This window comes from Lepidochelys kempii, chromosome 16 (assembly GCF_965140285.1).
Source record: "Lepidochelys kempii isolate rLepKem1 chromosome 16, rLepKem1.hap1, whole genome shotgun sequence".
Taxonomy (NCBI): Eukaryota; Metazoa; Chordata; order Testudines; family Cheloniidae; genus Lepidochelys; species Lepidochelys kempii.
Window position 1 is genome coordinate 28883695 of NC_136395.1, and position 18428 is coordinate 28902122.

At 40.0% G+C, this 18428-nt stretch overlaps 2 protein-coding genes across 25 annotated transcripts in view; one reads left to right on the top strand and one right to left on the bottom strand.

Moving 5' to 3' along the window:
• ANGPTL2 (angiopoietin like 2) overlaps nt 1–12674 on the bottom strand; it is a 43171-nt gene extending 30497 nt beyond the window's left edge. The window contains exon 1 of the mRNA XM_073315038.2: nt 12149–12674. The gene's annotated coding sequence lies outside the window, so the exon portion shown is untranslated. The remainder of the gene's footprint in view (nt 1–12148) is intronic.
• Nucleotides 1–18428, top strand: part of RALGPS1 (Ral GEF with PH domain and SH3 binding motif 1) — a 400445-nt gene that overhangs the window by 209945 nt on the left and 172072 nt on the right. The gene's annotated exons all lie outside the window — the stretch shown is intronic.

Below are 18428 nucleotides of genomic sequence, written 5' to 3' on the forward strand. Positions count from 1 at the left end.
AGAGCAACAACTTGACTAGATTGTGCTGAATCTTTTCTTCCTCTCATATCCCATTGTGACATGGAGGCCCATTGGTACCAACAGACAAAGGCTTCCCTGTTTTTTACAAGCAACTCCTGTCTCAGGCCAGACAAACTCACAATAACTAATACACCATTTTCATAGTATTTATCCATGAAGGGTAGCATGTGAGTTCTCTACTGAAAGCTTGTAACTTATCAATACTCATAATCATTGAGAGCTGTGTGGGGGTAAGATTTAAAGAATAATGTAACTATGTTGAAAACTATGCCTTATGGTCGTAGAGTAAAGGTTAGCCACCAGGGAATCATGTCTCAGTGATGGAGCATTTATGCGGGAGGGAGTTGTGACCTTTACCTGATTAGCCAGTAAAGTAATGCAAGGCTCAATTGTCTACCCTTCGCCCTACCCCAGAACAGACCATGGAAAACCATCAGACAAGCGCAAACAATCCAAACCATTTGGAGGTAGAAAGGAACATTATAATAGACAAGGAATTGCCTGTATGTGAATAAAGACAAAATATGAATTCAGTATATGGCAAGGTGGAGGCAGGCACTCAGCATCCATTCACTGAGAAAATACACTGCTGAGCAAGGGTGTTTCATGAAGGATTGGCTCCTGGTTCATGGGAAGCCAGCAAGCTCTGCAACAGACTGAATTTTGTGCCTGGATTGGGGACCTACTTTATTAAGCAGGAAAGGTAATTATTAAGTGTAGTCACTAGTTTGCATTTTATAATTTTGTTTTGTGTTGTAAGTAGGGCTGTTGATTAATCGCAGTTAACTCACGTGATTAACTCAAAACATTATTCACAATTTAAAATTTTTATCATGATTTATCGTAGTTTTAATTGCACTGTTAAACAATAGAATACCAATTGAAATGTATTAAATATTTTTGGATGTTTTTCTACATTGATGACTGGGCAACAAAATGGCAGATGAAATTTAATGTTGATAAATGCAAAGTAATTCACATTGGAAAGTATAATCCCAACTATACATATAAAATGATGGGGTCTAAATTAGCTGTTCCCACTCAAGAAAGAGATCTTGGAGTCATTGTGGATAGTTCTCTGAAAGCATCCACTCTGTGCAGTGGCAGTCAAAAGAGCGAACAGAATGCTGGGAATAATTAAGAAAGGGATAGATAATAGGACAGAAAATCTCATGTTGCCTCTATATAAATCCATGGTATGCCCACTTCTTGAATACTATGTGCAGATGTGGTCACCCCATCTCAAAAAAGCTATATTGGAATTGAAAAAGGGCAACAAAAATCATTAGGGGTATGGAACGGCTTCCATATGAGGAAAGATTAATAAGACTGGGACTTTTCAGCTTGGAAAAGAGACAGCTAAGGGGAGATATGATTGAGGTCTATAAAATCATGACTGGTGTAGAGAAAGTAGATAAGGAAGTGTTGTTTACTACTTCTCATAACACAAGAACTAGGGGTCACCAAATGAAATTAATAGGTAGCAGGTTTAAAACACATAAAAGGAAGTATTTCTTCACACAATGCACAGTCAGCCTGTGGAACTCCTTGCCAGAGGATGTTGTGAAGGCCAAGGCTATAACAGGGTTCAAAAAAGAACTAGATAAATTCATGGAGGATAGGTCCATCAATGGCTATTAGCCAGGATGGGCAGAGATGGTGTCCCTAGCCTCTATTTGCTAGAAGCTGGGAATGAGTGACAGGGGATGGATCACTTGATGATTACATGTTCTGATCATTCCCTCTGGGGCACCTGGCACTGGCCACTATCGAAAGACAGGATACTGGGTTAGATGGACCCTTGGTCTGACCCAGTAGGGCCATTCTTATGTTCTTATATTGATTTCAATTACAACACAGAATACAAAGTGTACACTGCTCACTTTATATTATTAATTTTGATTAGAAATATTTGCACTGTAAAAATGATAAACAAAGAAATAGTATTTTTCAGTTCATCTCATACAAGTACTGTAGTGTAATCTCTTTATCATGAAAATGGAACTTACACATGTAGATTTTTTTTTGTTACCAATCGTTAAGACAAACAAGTTTGTTTATGGGAGATAATGCTGCCCACTTCTTATTTATGTCACCAGAAAGTGAGAGCAGGCATTAGCATGGGGCTTTTGTAGCCTGCATTGCAAGGTATTTATGCACCAGATATGCTAAACATTCATATGCCCTTCATAGATATTAAGATCAGAAGGGACCATTATGATCATCTAGTCCAGTGATTCTCAAAGCTGGTCCGCCACTTGTTCAGGGAAAGCCCCTGGTGGGCCGGACCGGTTTGTTTACCTGCCGTGTCAGCAGGTTTGGCTGATTGTGGCTCCCCCTGGCCACGGTTCATCGCTCCAGGCCAATGGGGGGCTGTGGGAAGCGGCGCGGGGGCCCAGTGATGTGCTGGCCACCCTTCCCGCAGCGCCCATTGGCCTGGAACGGTGAACCGCGGTCAGTGGGAGCCGCGATCGGCCAAACCTGCAGATGCGGCAAGTAAACAAACTGGTCCGGCATGCCGGGGCTTTCCCTGAACAAGCGGCGGACCAGCTTTGAGAACCACTGATCTAGTCTGACCTCCTACACAATGCAGGCCACAGAATCTCACCCACCCACTCCTGCAATAAACCTCTCACTTATGTCTGAGCTATTGAAGTCCTCAAATCATAATTTAAAGACTTCAAGGTGCAGAGAATCCTCCAGCAAGTGACCTGTGCCCCATGCTGCAGAGGAAGACGAAAAACCCCCAGGGCCTCTTCCAATCTGCCCTGGAGGAAAATTCCTTCCTGACCCCAAATATGGTGATCAGCTGAACCCTGAGCATGTGGGCAAGATTCACCAGTCACATACCCAGGAAAGATACCTCAGGGTTTGGCTGCCATTCCAGAGGACATGCTGATGATGCTGATGATACTTGTTAAAAAATAATACATTAATTAAATGTGTGACTGAACTTCTTGGGAGAGAATTGTATGTCTCCGGCTCTGTTATACCTGAATTCTGCCATATAATTTCATGTTATAGTAGTCTCAGATGATGACTCAGTGCATGTTGTTCACTTTAAGAACGCTTTCGCTGCAGATCTGACAAAACGCAAAGACAGTACTAATGTGAGATTTCTAAAGATAGCTACAGCACTTGACCCAAGGTTTAAGAATATGAAGTGCCTTCCAAAATCTGAGAGGGACGAGGTGTGGAGCATGCTTTCAGAAGTCTTAAAAGAGCAACACTCCAATGCAGAAACTACAGAACCCGAACCACCAAAAAAGAAAATCAACCGTCTGCTGGTGGCTCAGATTATGAAAGTGAACATACATCAGTCCAGGCTGCTTTGGATTGTTATTGAGCAGAATCTGTCATCAGCATGGACGCATGTCCTCTGGAATGGTGGATGAAGCATGAAGCGACATATGAATCTTTAGCGCATCTGGCATGCAAATATCTTGCGACGCCAACTGCAACAGTGCCATGTGAATGCCTGTTCTCACTTTCTATTGTGCCATTGTGAACAAGAAACAGGCAGCATTATCTACTGCAAATGTAAACAAACTTGTTTGAGAGATTGGCTGAACAAGAAATAGGACTTAGTGGACTTGTAGGCTCTAAAGTTTTACATTGTTTTATTTTTGAATGCAGTTATTTTTGTACATAATTCTATATTTGTAAGTTCCACTTCCATGATAAAGAGATTGCTTGTACTTGTATTAGGTGAATTGAAAAATACTATTTCTTTTGTTTTTTACAGTGCGAATGTTTGTAATCGAAAACAATTATAAAGTGAGTGCTGTACACTTTGTATTCTGTGTTGTAATTGAAATCAATATATTTGAAAATGTAGAAAGCATCCAAAATATTTAAATAAATCGTATTCTATTATTGTTTAACAGTGCAATTAATCGTGATTAATTTTTTTTAAACGCTTGACAGCCCTAGTTGTAACCACTTGTTTCCATCACTCTCTCTTGTTTCTTTCTTAAATAAACCTCCTTTTGTTTTATTATAAATTCTCATAAGTGCTGTGCACTATGCAGGAGCACTGATTTAAGGTAAAACTGGGGTACCCTGTTCCTTTGGGAGTAAAGGATCTGGAATTTCTGAGTAGCCAGTGTCAAGAGCTGAATATCACAGGGGAACATTTCAAGGGGACCTACCAGGCAAAGACAGGGCTTGCATAGCACGGAGGAGAGTGGTTTAGTGGCGGATAGATTGGTAGTGTTAGGGAGCTAAAACCCAGCTATCACGGGCAAGACTACCTCTCGCTAGAGGCAGGGGGATAACAAGGTGACTCTCAGTCCTGGTTACCGTGAGAACAGTCACACCCATGTCTCTGCCTTTCACTTAGTTTAAGAAGTTGATTCTTTAAGGGAGAATGTGATTCAAAATGAGGTTCAACAAGGACAAGTGCAGAGTCCTGCACTTAGGAAGGAAGAATCCCATGCACCGCTACAGGCTGGGGACCAACTGGCTAAGCAGCAGTTCTACAGAAAAGGACCTGGGGATTACAATGGACGAGAAGCTGGATATGAGTCAGCAGTGTGCCCTTGTTGCCAAGAAGGCCAACGGCATATTGGGCTGTACTAGTAGGACCATTGCCAGCAGATCGAGGGAAGTGATTATTCCCCTCTATCCGGCACTGGTGAGGCCACACCTGGGGTATTGTGTCCAGTTTTGGTCCTTCACACCCCCCCCACTACAGAAGGGATGTGGACAAATTGGAGAGAGTCCAGGGAAGGGCAACGAAAATGATGAGGGGGCTGGGGCACATAACATACGAGGAGAGGCTGAGGGAACTGGGATTATTTAGGGGGTTCCAAAGAGGATGGAGCTAGGCTGTTCTCTGTGGTGGCAGATGTCAGAACAAGAAGCAATGGTCTCAAGTTGCAGTGGGGGAGGTCTAGGTTGGATATTAGGAAACACTATTTCACTATAAAGGGCGGTGAAGCACTGAACTGGGTTACCTAGAGAGGTGGTGGAATCTCCATCCTTAGAGGTTTTTAAGGCCCAGCTTGACAAAGCCCTGGCTGGGATGATTTAGTTGGTGTTGGTCCTGCTTTGAGCAGGGGACTGGACTAGATGACCTCCTGCGGTCTCTTCCAACCCTAATATTCTATGATTGTGTGTTGATTGTTCCATTCGATATACAAATATTAACAACAAGAAGTCCCTGTTGAAATGCTGTTCTTGCTGCAGAATCCAGTACATGTTCCTGTATTGTAGCTGTTATTCAGCACAGCTGGATGCTTGTTTAGCAAAGTTATCACTTTTTTCTGTTTGCAATCTGTCCTAGAAAAAAACTTTATTTTTTTCTGTATTGGTATTTGTACTTGTTCAATCAAAAATGTATGTGAACAAATTATAGAAAATGGCTTATCTGCAGAATGAACTCTGATTATTGGGTGTTGGGTGCTTTTGTGCAAGTGGGCACCTAAGTCACATGACATTGTTTCTGTTCTCTGATTGGCTAACTTGAATTTTATAAACAACATGGCTGCCTGAACAAATTGTTTGCTCATTGAATCTGTCAAGGAGAGGATGGTGTACTTGGAGGGGAAGTGGAGAGAAACAGATCATACACACAGACCTAGGGAAGTTTAAGCCACATTAGTTTTCTGTACTCTTTTGTACAAGATAGCATTATATTTGTTTATTTAGAAGGCTCCCCGTTTTTATGATATCTGGATTCCTTCCTTACAGAGAGAGAAAGGTATGTCACATCTGTTGGCTCTCTAGCAGACTTTGCATTCAGTTTCCTTTTGTCACTTTCATACTAAGTAATTCTTGTAGCTGTTGCCCCTATTTCTCCTTAACAGGGGTGCTGCTCTCTGGTGATCCCTGATTTCTCTCTGTTGGCACCCTCCTGTCTGTCAGTAGCTGTTCTCTGTCACAGTGGCCAGTACCTATTTGAGCAGGACCATGTTTGTAACCAGATGTGAAACTCTCACTTCAGTATCTGGCCACCCTACAAACACTGTCTGTAATCTAGCCCCATTATAAAAACAAAGTATCTCCAAGCTAGGGACTCTTCTGCTTCTCAAACATCTCTCCTCCCTCATTATCTTCCCTTCTCTCTCCCCATGGCTCCTCAAACTGCAATTATTTTGCTTGAGAACGCCAGTGACTTTAAAATGTTCTCCTCGTCTCTCCTTGTCTCCTAAACTCTTCAAACCAAAACACACAAGCCAGTTTACATAAATATGGATGTGCCAACAGTTTTGCTATGAATTCCCGTAAATGCTCACAAACACACTAGGTCATACCGAATATCCACACTTACACAAATAAAAGCTCCTCTGCAAACATCTGTACTCACATAAACCAACTCTCTGAGTGGTCATGAAAAACCACACAAAGGACATAAATGTGGTTGGATTGAATCATGAATAGGATTTGATTAATGTTTGCGAGCACATTTATCCAGTATTCACCCTTCTTTATTATTTGAACTGTAATCTGTCTCCTGATTGGTGTATATTTGCTCTGTCAATGTTTGGTTTCCCTTGAGACACAATTAGAGGACATTCCTATCGTCAGAGTGAAGGGAAAATAAACTTTCAGAAAAAGTTATTCGGTATTTTTCCAGTCCCTGAAAAGTAAAAGCAAATAATTATTTTCTTTGGCTTTGTTAGTCACAAATTAAGAAAAAGCGACTTTGGGAATTGCTTTTCCATATTGCACTGTAAGGCATTTGTACTCTGTAGGAACGTTCTTGCTTAATCAAAATATTGTTGATTATTATAAATGTTTTTAAAACTCACAAATGAGATTTCCACAAGACTTGAGTATTTTACCATCTGAAACTAAATAGGTATTTCACTTATGTATTGTCATGACCTCATAAGAATGAGGCTGAAAATTTCTGTTTTATGAATAACTGTAGGACTATATACAAAAGTTAATCCCTCATTTTAATGAAAAATACATACATATACTTGTATCAGATTATCTCTTTTAGATTTTCTAATGGTTATTACATTTGAAAGATTTTTTTTGTGCACGTGAATATAAGGGTTTGATAACTTCATTAGCTGAAAAATGTGACTTCTAGCAACTCACATTGTGTGTTCTGTAAAGCATCATTCAGATTCTATGAAAACTGCACCAAATAAACCCCAAATACTGCAGATTGCACTGTTTAAATTGAGCACTTCTTAGCTGGTAGCGTTAATTAGTTAATAATTGTAATGCATTTTGAAGAAGAAAGATGTTATATAAGGCGAGATTTATTATTGTTACTGTATGTATAATGTCTGTAATCCTAAAGAATTTCTGCAACAAAAAGTCTCTACTTGGTGATCGGGGATTGGTATTTCATGAGACATTTTTATGGCATCTGTAACCCTGATTTTCCTACCACAGTTTAAATTTCAGCATCTTGGAAAACAGCTGAGACCATAGGAAAGATGAATTGTGGCTAAACTTTGACTTCCATTATGCTTTTTATTGGGGTAAGAATTGCTAATTATTTTAAGTGCATGGTAGTTGGGAAACATTTTGAGAGTCAAAACAAAATAGCATTTATGCTAGGAAACTCTGGAGAAATACAAAAGCAAAATAATATCAGCAGACATAACTATTGTCTGGAAAACTCTAAGGCAATACTGCATGAATTTATCAGCTATAGTTTTCATATCAACAGACACAGTTCATACCCTGTCTTCACTTGTATGTGATACTATTCTGAAAGGGGAATCTTAAAGATTTCAGGAGCTAGGTAGGACTAGTTGACTTACTTTCTGCTACTCTTGTTCTTCTATATATAGTGTATTGTTATTAAGATAGAGGACAGTTGGTATGAAAGCCTCATGCACTGAACTGCATAAACCCAGTTTATATGTAAGTGATACATGATACTGTATCCACCATGAGAGGCTGCTTTTCGCGAGACAACAATTTCCCATGTTTAAGGCAAGATTTTACACAAGGAGATTTCCAGTGACTTTTAGTGACAATTTGCACTGCTGTAACTGTACATCAGAGATAGCCTAATTTATTGCAGCTTCGCTAATTAACTACATGATGCCAGGAGCTGGGAACTGAAATTCCAGAAATTGAGGTTCCAGCAATTGTTCTTAACAAAAGGTTATAATATTAAAAAAAATTGTTTGCCAGTTGGCAGTCGTGCTAGAACAGTTTGTACTTTGGGGATGCTGAGAGCCATTGAACCAAACTGTAAAGTAAACCTTGTCTCAAGCCAGGGGATACTGCAGCACCCCGAGTCCCAGCACCTATGCAGTTTGGGATTAGGGAATTGAGGGGGGCAGGTTTTCAGATGCACTTCAGGTTGGAGTATTAGTAATCCTCAGTAGAAAAGTTTCAGAGTAACAGCCGTGTTAGTCTGTATTCGCAAAAAGAAAAGGAGGACTTGTGGCACCTTAGAGACTAACCAATTTATTTGAGCATGAGCTTTCGTGAGCTACAGCTCACTTCATCGGATGCATACTGTGGAAAGTGTAGAAGAACTTTTTATACACACAAAGCATGAAAAAATACCTCCCCCTACCCCACTCTCCTGCTGGTAATAGCTTATCTAAAATGATCACTCTCCTTACAATGTGTATGATAATCAAGTTGGGCCATTTCCAGCACAAATCCAGGTGGGGGCGGGGTGAGAAAACCTGGATTTGTGCTGGAAATGGCCCAACTTGATTATCATACACATTGTAAGGAGAGTGATCACATTAGATAAGCTATTACCAGCAGGAGAGTGGGGTGTGGGGGGAGGTATTTTTTCATGCTTTGTGTGTATAAAAAGATCTTCTACACTTGCCACAGTATGCATCCGATGAAGTGAGCTGTAGCTCACGAAAGCTTATGCTCAAATAAATTGGTTAGTCTCTAAGGTGCCACAAGTACTCCTTTTCTCAGTAGAAAAGGGAGATCTTCCCAAATTGAGAAACAGGCTCTTCGCATATGAACAAGAGCACTGAGCTGTCAGATGGAATAAGATAGGATTTCTAATGTAAGTGGTTGGACCCTTATTTTGTTTTTCTAAACGTAGTACATCATCACATTAACAAGACAGCTGCAAATTTTCATTGTTCAGTCACTTTGCTTTTATTTCCTATGCCTCATCCTACATTTGTATAACTGGTTTTATTAAATAAATGTCATGTCTTTGTCCTACTAACTTACAAATTAAATTTAATCAAGGGTGGGAGGGGAGGAGGCCAGAGCTCCCAGTTTATTCTCATCTTGATTATTCATCCTCCTCTGGTTCAACAGGGCTTGAAGCCCAGAGCCCATCCTTAAATGTGGTTCTCTGGCCTGAAATGCAAAGGTATTTTTTGCTGCATCTCTTAGTTGAGTGCATATAGTTTACTAATTAAAGTAGCACTCTAGATCCTCTTAGAAATACCCCATATAGATAGCTTAATCCAAAGAGAATGTGACTGCATGAGATGTGCTCTTATTGAACACCACATAACATTCTGGAACTGCATCTCTATAGCTTTTTGCTTCAAAAGAAAAATAAATGTAACACCAGATAAATACTAATGGATTAGTTTTTCAGCACATACTAAATAAATCTGGAACTAAAGCCTAGTCAGCAGTTGAACCAATAATTTTGTATAGATTACATTTATTATAGTAGAGTTACTGGTAATTGTTAGGTTTGGGTGGGCTGTTTTCCTTGGATGACTCCAGTATTAAAAAACTGTATTATGAAGCCGTTTGTGCAACTTCCACAAGTAGGGTTATACACACAAATGAAGTCAGATTCATGAAAGGCCTAGTGTTGGATCATATGGTATTCCTCTGAAAAAATGTGACCATTTAAAATAAATATGAATATGTGTTACATGTATTCACATACGAGATTGTGATAGACACTTAATTTATTACATTACCGTTCTTTGAAGGAGAAAAGTTTAACCAAAATAGGGAACAAGGCAGCAATGCGTGTTTCTGTAAAATCCCCGAAGCTTCCCCTGTCCATCACACAGAGGTGGCATTCTTTTAGATTACAGTAAACATACAATTCTATACATTAATTGGAATGAAAAGGCAAATAAAAATTTAAAATATTTTCTGAAGAAAAATCGTCTTAATTCTTACTTCTGTAAAATCATTTGGTAGTCAGTGATTGTAGGAGACCTTGCAACTAGCAGGCATCTTCAAAACACCAGTCAGTAATTTGATCTTGATTTCACAACACTAGTATGATAATTTTCTGAAGCTGTCTTTTTTTTCCTCAGTCCCCACTCCTTCTGTCAAAATGCTTAAAAAAACATACACTTTACATGTCCCATTTTCCAGTCATTCTATTATAGAATTGTGGGCATTGTGCTAACAAACTCTTGTCCTTTAGCTCAGTCAGAGATAGAAAGATTTTTCTGTTTTCTCCAAGAGTGGAAAGACATTAATTGATTTGTATTTTCTTGTTAAGTAAACTCATTTATTTTGTTTCTTGTTTGTGGAGAAAGGAGATTGCTATGTATTAAACAAAAGATTTTACTAGAATTTTTTCTGTGTTGGCTTACTTGTTTTGTAACAGGAAATTGAACTTTACAGTGCAAATACTGTACAACAGTATGTATGTTTGGCAATTCAGAGAATAGCTCTACATTTTTACTTAAAGGTAAAGTAAACAAATGGAGTCCAGGGGAAAAAATGACAGGTACAGCATTTGCTTTAAATATAGAAAAGGTGATGTGCTTACAAGTTGAAAAGTCGTTTTACTCTGATTTTAGGAATTCCTGGATGGGTAAGGGTATTTTGAATACTTTACTGTTAGTTACTGGATTCCCATAAGCAGAACACTAATCTACTGGCTGAAATGAAATGAACTACTTCTGATAGATTCATTGCAATACTCTTTTCAGCTTGTTCTGCTCAGTTCAAATTGTGGGTAATAACCAATCCTCAAACACTACTTCATTCTTAAAACTCTGAGCAACTTTTTTGTTGTTGAGTGAATGGATGACTAATGAAATACAGCAGAGTGAGGGAATCTTAATTAGTTCTTAGAGTAGTTTTGTTTTGAAATGGTACCAATTGCTGTAAGAAAGGGATTACATCTTGTTGTGCCTTCTATCTTTCTTTCGTACAGTTTCCGGCAAAAGAAAGTAGCTCTTTTAATTGCAAGAAGTACAGCTTTTCTTTCTGGATCATCAAGAAATTTAGCAGGCAGAATCCATTTAGTGGGTTGTTCTTTGTGCCTCAGTAAAGCTAGCTCTCATGGATTTGGAATGTAGTTATTGAAAGCAAGCACTGCATTTGCTGTTACTTCCCTTAACAGTGGCCTCACTTTATTTTCACATAATCCAATCGCTCTTGAAAAGAGTATAAAAAGCTAACGCTTAGTCTTTCAGTGTGTTGTTAGTATGGAGTAGCCCTGTAATACAAAATTTCAATACTTACTTTTATTTTGCTGGTTCAAAAGCTTGTATTTAACCAGTAAAGCTGGTGAATGCTGTACTTGCAAAAAGATGCATCTAAAGACTACTTTGTTTTTAAAGTAAAGGGTTCACGTAAACCTCCAAACAGCAGGATCTTTTATAAAACCTGTAGGGATTTACAGGAACTTTCATATCTGGTTAATCTGACTTAATGTAGAAGAGATTGAAGGCAGGCTTCCGGGTTTTTAATACAATAGCTCTTTCAAAGAGCAGACATGAAAGAAATGTAGAGCTTTTTGTCATGAAAAGTTTTGCTGAAAATTCTTTGAACAAATATACAGTCAGTATGAGAAGAAGGCACAAAACCTCCAACTATGTACAGAATAAAGTAAGAAGGAAATAATCTTCATGTTCTTTAAAAGTTAATTGCTCAGCAAGAAGTCTTTGATTGTCTGACACTGTAAAATGTCACTAAATCATTTTTACCAAACATTATATTTTCGTTTTAGAGTAAAAATTTACAAAATTGAACTTTAGTTACAAATTGTATGGATGCAAGAGGACTTTTGTCACCGTTATATATATTTGTTTGTTTATTTAATAAGCATTACACAGTTCATAACTAAATTTACATCAGAGAGATTGTAATAAAACTCATAACAAAACAAAGCTGCTACTAAAAGACTGGCTTTATAACTCAGTCTCTGTGCACTGGAAATTATTTCATACATGTGAAAACATCTGTATATTTTAAACGTAAACCAGCTGTACTATGATAACATTCTTACCGTGTTTCCTTTGCCTTTGTCTTCTTTCTTCAGTCTTTAACGTGCTTTTTATCAAAGATTAACTGAACAGCTTATCCATGGGAACTGTGACATCTCTGTATCAGAAGTATGTCTGCAGTGAAAGCTAGCTAGACTCTGCCACTGAAAAGTTTTATACATTTGATACTATAATTAGAAAAGTTAATGCCCTAAGGCTCTGATAATCTTGTTTTTCTTATTGTTTAAACTCTTTTCTTTGATAGAAAAAAAGACAGCTAGTTGCTGAATCTAAGATGAACATCCTCATGCTATAGGCATGGAGGGACAATAGGCTGAAGTAGTAACTTTCTTTTGATGAAAGAAGAGAACTCAGGCATTTCAATTCTGAAGTTTTGAATCTATCACTTCATGCAGGACTAAAGCAGCCTTATTTGAACTTCAGCTCCTTTGTGGTGGAGTTACATGCTGGAGTTAAAAAAAAAAAAAAAAAAAAAAAAAACCTATTGAGTATGCAGCAAGTAGACAAGTCCTGGTTGGATAAGCCTTTTTTCCCCTCCCATAAGTACAAGGGATCCACCAGCAATGGACACGTTCAGGGCCTCCCCCTAACCACAAGCAGCAGAGGTCTGGCTGAAACCGAACTTTAAAACAGTGATGTCACAGCTCACAGCAGTCCAAAGTAATCTGGCGTGCAGGAGGCTGCCTCCCTGGGTTTTGGCAGAGCACATTAGCAACAATTTCCTCTGGACAGCCGAGCTGAAAAACTACCAGTTCCTTATGAAGATATCAATGCTTTGTAAAGGGTTTTGTTCCGGAAAGGCCAGGCTTCTACTCTTGGGATTATGTAATGTGTTTATTTTAGCTACATTTTTCGGTAGCATTTTGTGAAATTGGTATATGTTAGTAAAGTTGTCTGAATTATTGTGAGCCATTTGTTCATAGTACTTAAAAACATGTAGAAATTAGACCCCTTAGATTTTGGCATTACTGATTAACTGCTAATATTAATCTAAAAAGTGAGTTATCTACCTATAAAATTCAAAGCTGTGATTCCTGAGTTCAGAGAGAAATTCTGGAGTCTACTGTGTGTTTAAGAAGCATGATCTATTTATTTATTTTTGTTCAGACAAGATGTTAGAATATCTATCTACACAGGATTAAACTGCAAACTGTGTTGTGGGAGGCTGAGTCTCTTTCCTTTTTAGTGCACTTTTCACAGTACAAATGTTGGTGCGGAGTATCTTTTAACTCAGGCAATTTGCACAGCAGCCCCTTGATTATTTCTGGGTTTTTAGTTAGCCAACATCTATTTTATTCCTCTTCAGTTCAGTGTGTAGGCAAAAAAGAGAGAATCTGTACTACTATGGACAGACATAAATAATAACTAAAAAGACAATCAAAGTAACAAGGGGTTCCTGAACACTTCTAGTTCTAGCACCTTCCTCACCCCATGCCTTCAGTTTGTCATGACATTTCCAGGTGAAGACAGAAATCAATTTGTCCAAACTCAAGTAAGCTCTCCAGTTATCCAATACTGTTTAAGGAAATATATTAATATAACTTGGCTGAACCCCAATGTTTTTTTACCTGTTCGCCTACAAATTTGGTGGGGGAGTAGCACTGTATGTAAGGGAGCAGTATGACTGCTCAGAGCTCCGGTACGAAACTGCAGAAAAACCTGAGTGTCTCTGGATTAAGTTTAGAAGTGTGAGCAACAAGAGTGATGTAGTGGTGGGAGTCTGCTATAGACCACCGGGCCAGGGGGATGAGGTGGATGAGGCTTTCTTCCGGCAGCTCGCGGAAGCTACTAGATCGCATGCCCTGGTTCTCATGGGTGACTTTAATTTTCCTGATATCTGCTGGGAGAGCACTACAGCGGTGCATAGACAATCCAGGAAGTTTTTGGAAAGCATAGGGGACAATTTCCTGGTGCAAGTGCTAGAGGAACCAACTAGGGACAGAGCTCTTCTTGACTTGCTGCTCACAAACCGGGAAGAATTAGTGGGGGAAGCAAAAGTGGATGGGAATCTGGGAGGCAGTGACCATGAGTTGGTTGAGTTCAGGATCCTGACACAGGGAAGAAAGGTAAGCAGCAGGATACGGACCCTGGACTTCAGGAAAGCAGACTTCGACTCCCTCAGGGAACGGATGGGTAGGATCCCCTGGGGGACTAACATGAAGGGGAAAGGAGTCCAGGAGAGCTGGCTGTATTTCAAGGAATCCCTGTTGAGGTTACAGGGACAAACCATCCCGATGTGTCGAAAGAATAATAAATATGGCAGGCGACCAGCTTGGCTTAACGGTGAAATCCTAGTGGATCTTAAGCATAAAAAAGAAGCTTACAAGAAGTGGAAGTTGGACATGTGACCAGGGAAGAGTATAAAAATATTGCTCGGGCATGTAGGAATGAAATTAGGAGGGCCAAATCGCACTTGGAGCTGCAGCTAGCGAGAGATATTAAGAGTAACAAGAAGGGTTTCTTCAGGTATGTTGGCAACAGGAAGAAAGCCAAGGAAAGTGTGGGCCCCTTAATGAATGAGGGAGGCAACCTAGTGACAGAGGATGTGGAAAAAGCTAATGTACTCAATGCTTTTTTTGCCTCTGTCTTCACGAACAAAGTCAGCTCCCAGACTGCTGCGCTGGGCATCACAGCATGGGGACTAGATGGCCAGCCCTCTGTGGAGAAAGAAGTGGTTAGGGACTATTTAGAAAAGCTGGACGTGCACAAGTCCATGGGGCCGGACGAGTTGCATCCGAGAGTGCTAAAGGAACTGGCGGCTGTGATTGCAGAGCCATTGGCCATTATCTTTGAAAACTCGTGGCGAACGGGGGAAGTCCCGGATGACTGGAAAAAGGCTAATGTAGTGCCCATCTTTAAAAAAGGGAAGAAGGAGGATCCTGGGAACTACAGGCCAGTGAGCCTCACTTCAGTCCCCGGAAAAATCATGGAGCAGATCCTCAAAGAATCAATCCTGAAGCACTTACATGAGAGGAAAGTGAGCAAGGAACAGTCAGCATGGATTCACCAAGGGAAGGTCATGCCTGACTAATCTAATCGCCTTCTATGATGAGATTACTGGTTCTGTGGATGAAGGGAAAGCAGTGGATGTATTGTATCTTGACTTTAGTAAAGCTTTTGACACCGTCTCCCACAGTATTCTTGTCAGCAAGTTAAAGAAGTATGGGCTGGATGAATGCACTATAAGGTGGGTAGAAAGTTGGCTAGATTGTCGGGCTCAACAGGTAGTGATCAATGGCTCCATGTCTAGTTGGCAGCCGGTGTCAAGTGGAGTGCCCCAGGGGTCGGTCCTGGGGCCGGTTTTGTTCAATATCTTCATAAATGATCTGGAGGATGGTGTGGATTGCACTCAGCAAATTTGCGGATGATACTAAACTGGGAGGAGTGGTAAATACGCTGGAGGGCAGGGATAGGATACAGAGGGACCTAGACAAATTGGAGGATTGGGCCAAAAGAAATCTGATGAGGTTCAATAAGGATAGGTGCAGGGTGCTCCACTTAGGACGGAAGAACCCAATGCACCGCTACAGACTAGGGACAGAATGGCTAGGCAGCAGTTCTGTGGAAAAGGACCTAGGGGTGACAGTGGACGAGAAGCTGGATATGAGTCAGCAGTGTGCCCTTGTTGCCAAGAAGGCCAATTGCATTTTGGGATGTATAAGTAGGGGCATAGCGAGCAGATCGAGGGACGTGATCATCCCCCTCTATTCGACATTGGTGAGGCCTCATCTGGAGTACTGTGTCCAGTTTTGGGCCCCACACTACAAGAAGGATGTGGATAAATTGGAGAGAGTCCAGCGAAGGGCAACAAAAATGATTAGGGGTCTGGAACACATGACTTATGAGGAGAGTCTGAGGGAACTGGGATTGTTTAGTCTGCAGAAGAGAAGAATGAGGGGGATTTGATAGCTGCTTTCAACTACCTGAGAGGTGGTTCCAGAGAGGATGGTTCTAGACTATTCTCAGTGGTGGAAGAGGACAGGACAAGGAGTAATGGTCTCAAGTTGCAGTGGGGGAGGTTTAGGTTGGATATTAGGAAAAACTTTTTCACTAGGAGGGTGGTGAAACACTGGAATGCGTTGCCTAGGGAGGTGGTGGAATCTCCTTCCTTAGAAGTTTTTAAGGTCAGGCTTGACAAAGCCTTGGCTGGGATGATTTAATTGGGAATGGGTCCTGCTTTTGAGCAGGGGGTTGGACTAGATGACCTCCTGAGGTCCCTTCCAACCCTGATTATAGTGATTCTATGAAATGATGCTGCTTGGTGTTCCACAGCTCTTACATGTTCACTATTCATTCTTAAAGATTTCTTCCCAATTGATGATTACATGCTACAAAATCTGCCGTTGCTTTTCTATGTGTAGTGTATACTCATGGTCATTTGCTATAGATCAGTGGTTCCCAAACTTTTTTCTGCCAAAAACCCCTTTGGCATCTGCCTAATTGTCCCAGATCCCTTTCATTTCTGTCACTACCAGAATGCCCCTGCCAGGGTGAGAACGCGCCAGCCAGCGTGACATTGCACACAGTGTGCATGATAGATCATGGTGCGTGGAGGACACCATTTTGAAGACAAAATGGCATCCATGTGGCAAAAGTGCCAGAACATCATTTCAGCACATTCAGGCCTTGCTCACAGGACAGACCGATGCATAACCCCTGATGGGCCCCCAAGAGCCTGGAGGACCCCACTTTGGGAGCCACTGCTATAAATTATATTTTAAAATAGGCTTTGTTTGGATTATTAATAAAAGATCCAGTTTTAAGGTGCATCTGTACAATGCTAAAAGACTTCACAGAAATATTACAAATTAAAAGTGAAACTAATTTAAAAAAAATGCTTTCAGTGCTGACTTAATTGCAATTAAAAATCAACAATTAGCAAACTGGGCTATTTCTTTACTTCCTCTCACTATTTAGTATCCTAGCCGTAGGTCATTTTAAAAGGTCATACATAAGCAAGTTATTTCTGTGCTTTTAGTTAATTTTTGAGACAGATTGTTACAAGATCTCTCATCTGCTTGCAGGGATTAAGGAAATCCATATGAGAATACTTTAAACTAGATTTATCAAAGGGAAAATAGGAGATAAGTTTTGAATTTAATAGAAAAGATGCATTTCTGTTCATTAAGTACCTACCCTTTAATTTAATTAACAGTTTTAGCGATAATTATGAAGTTTCCTTATTTATAGAAAACTAATGCCTACTGTGTTGAAAAGAGCACACTTGTTACCTTTTATATACAAAGTTGATTAGTAGGCTGGTCTTAGCTGGTAACAATAAATAGTAAGACAGGAGTAGTCAAGCTTGATGGCCTTTATTAATAGAGTTGACTTTATTATTTAAGAATAGCACATAAGAAGGCTAACTGTAGCATATAACAATACTTGATCCTTATGAAACCAAAGCTTACTGCTGATCCCAGTCCTGTCTGGTTCAATCAGTAACTCAAACAAACTATTTTTTATAGTTTGTTGACAATCTATAGCTTCACTTTTTTCACAGATAACAATTACTCAAATCCCCTTTGTCTGATACATTTGCAAATTTGCAAGCACATATTGTAATATTCAGACTTTCCAAACTAATGCAGTCAGAACACTTGTTCTGATAAATACGATTTCATGCTAAACATAAAGCAACTAAACTTTCTACTCTCACTAAACTAAATTTTCCACTCTTAATAAAGGTTGCACAGCTTAACATTATTATTACAAATTATTCTTAAAGCTTGCTAGGGGTTTGGTTCACTTGACAATAGGCCCTTTGGCCTAATGGTAAACACACTAAAAAAATATGATTTGCTGGTAATGCAGTGATTGTCACAGGAACTCATTCTTACTCCTTCAACAGATGTGGCCTTGCGTTCCTTGCGGGAGGATGTTACAGAAAGCACCTTACATATCAGCTGTTCCAGAGTAACAGCCGTGTTAGTCTGTATTCGCAAAAAGAAAAGGAGGACTTGTGGCACCTTAGAGACTAACCAAGCTTATGCTCAAATATATCAGCTGTTGTCATTCTACTTTGGGGGGAGGGCTAGCTCAGTGGTTTGAGCATTGGCCTGCTAAACCCAGGGTTGTGAGTTCAATCTTTGAGGGGGCCATTTAGGGATCTGGGGCAAAAATTGGGGACTGGTCCTGCTTTGAGCAGGGGGTTGGACTAGATGACCTCCTGAGGTCCCTTCCAACTCTGATATTCTATGATACTGTATTACTGTGCAGTTTCACTTAAAAACATTGACAGTTTCCCCATATCAAAAAGAGCCACTTTTTGGGGCCTGAAGG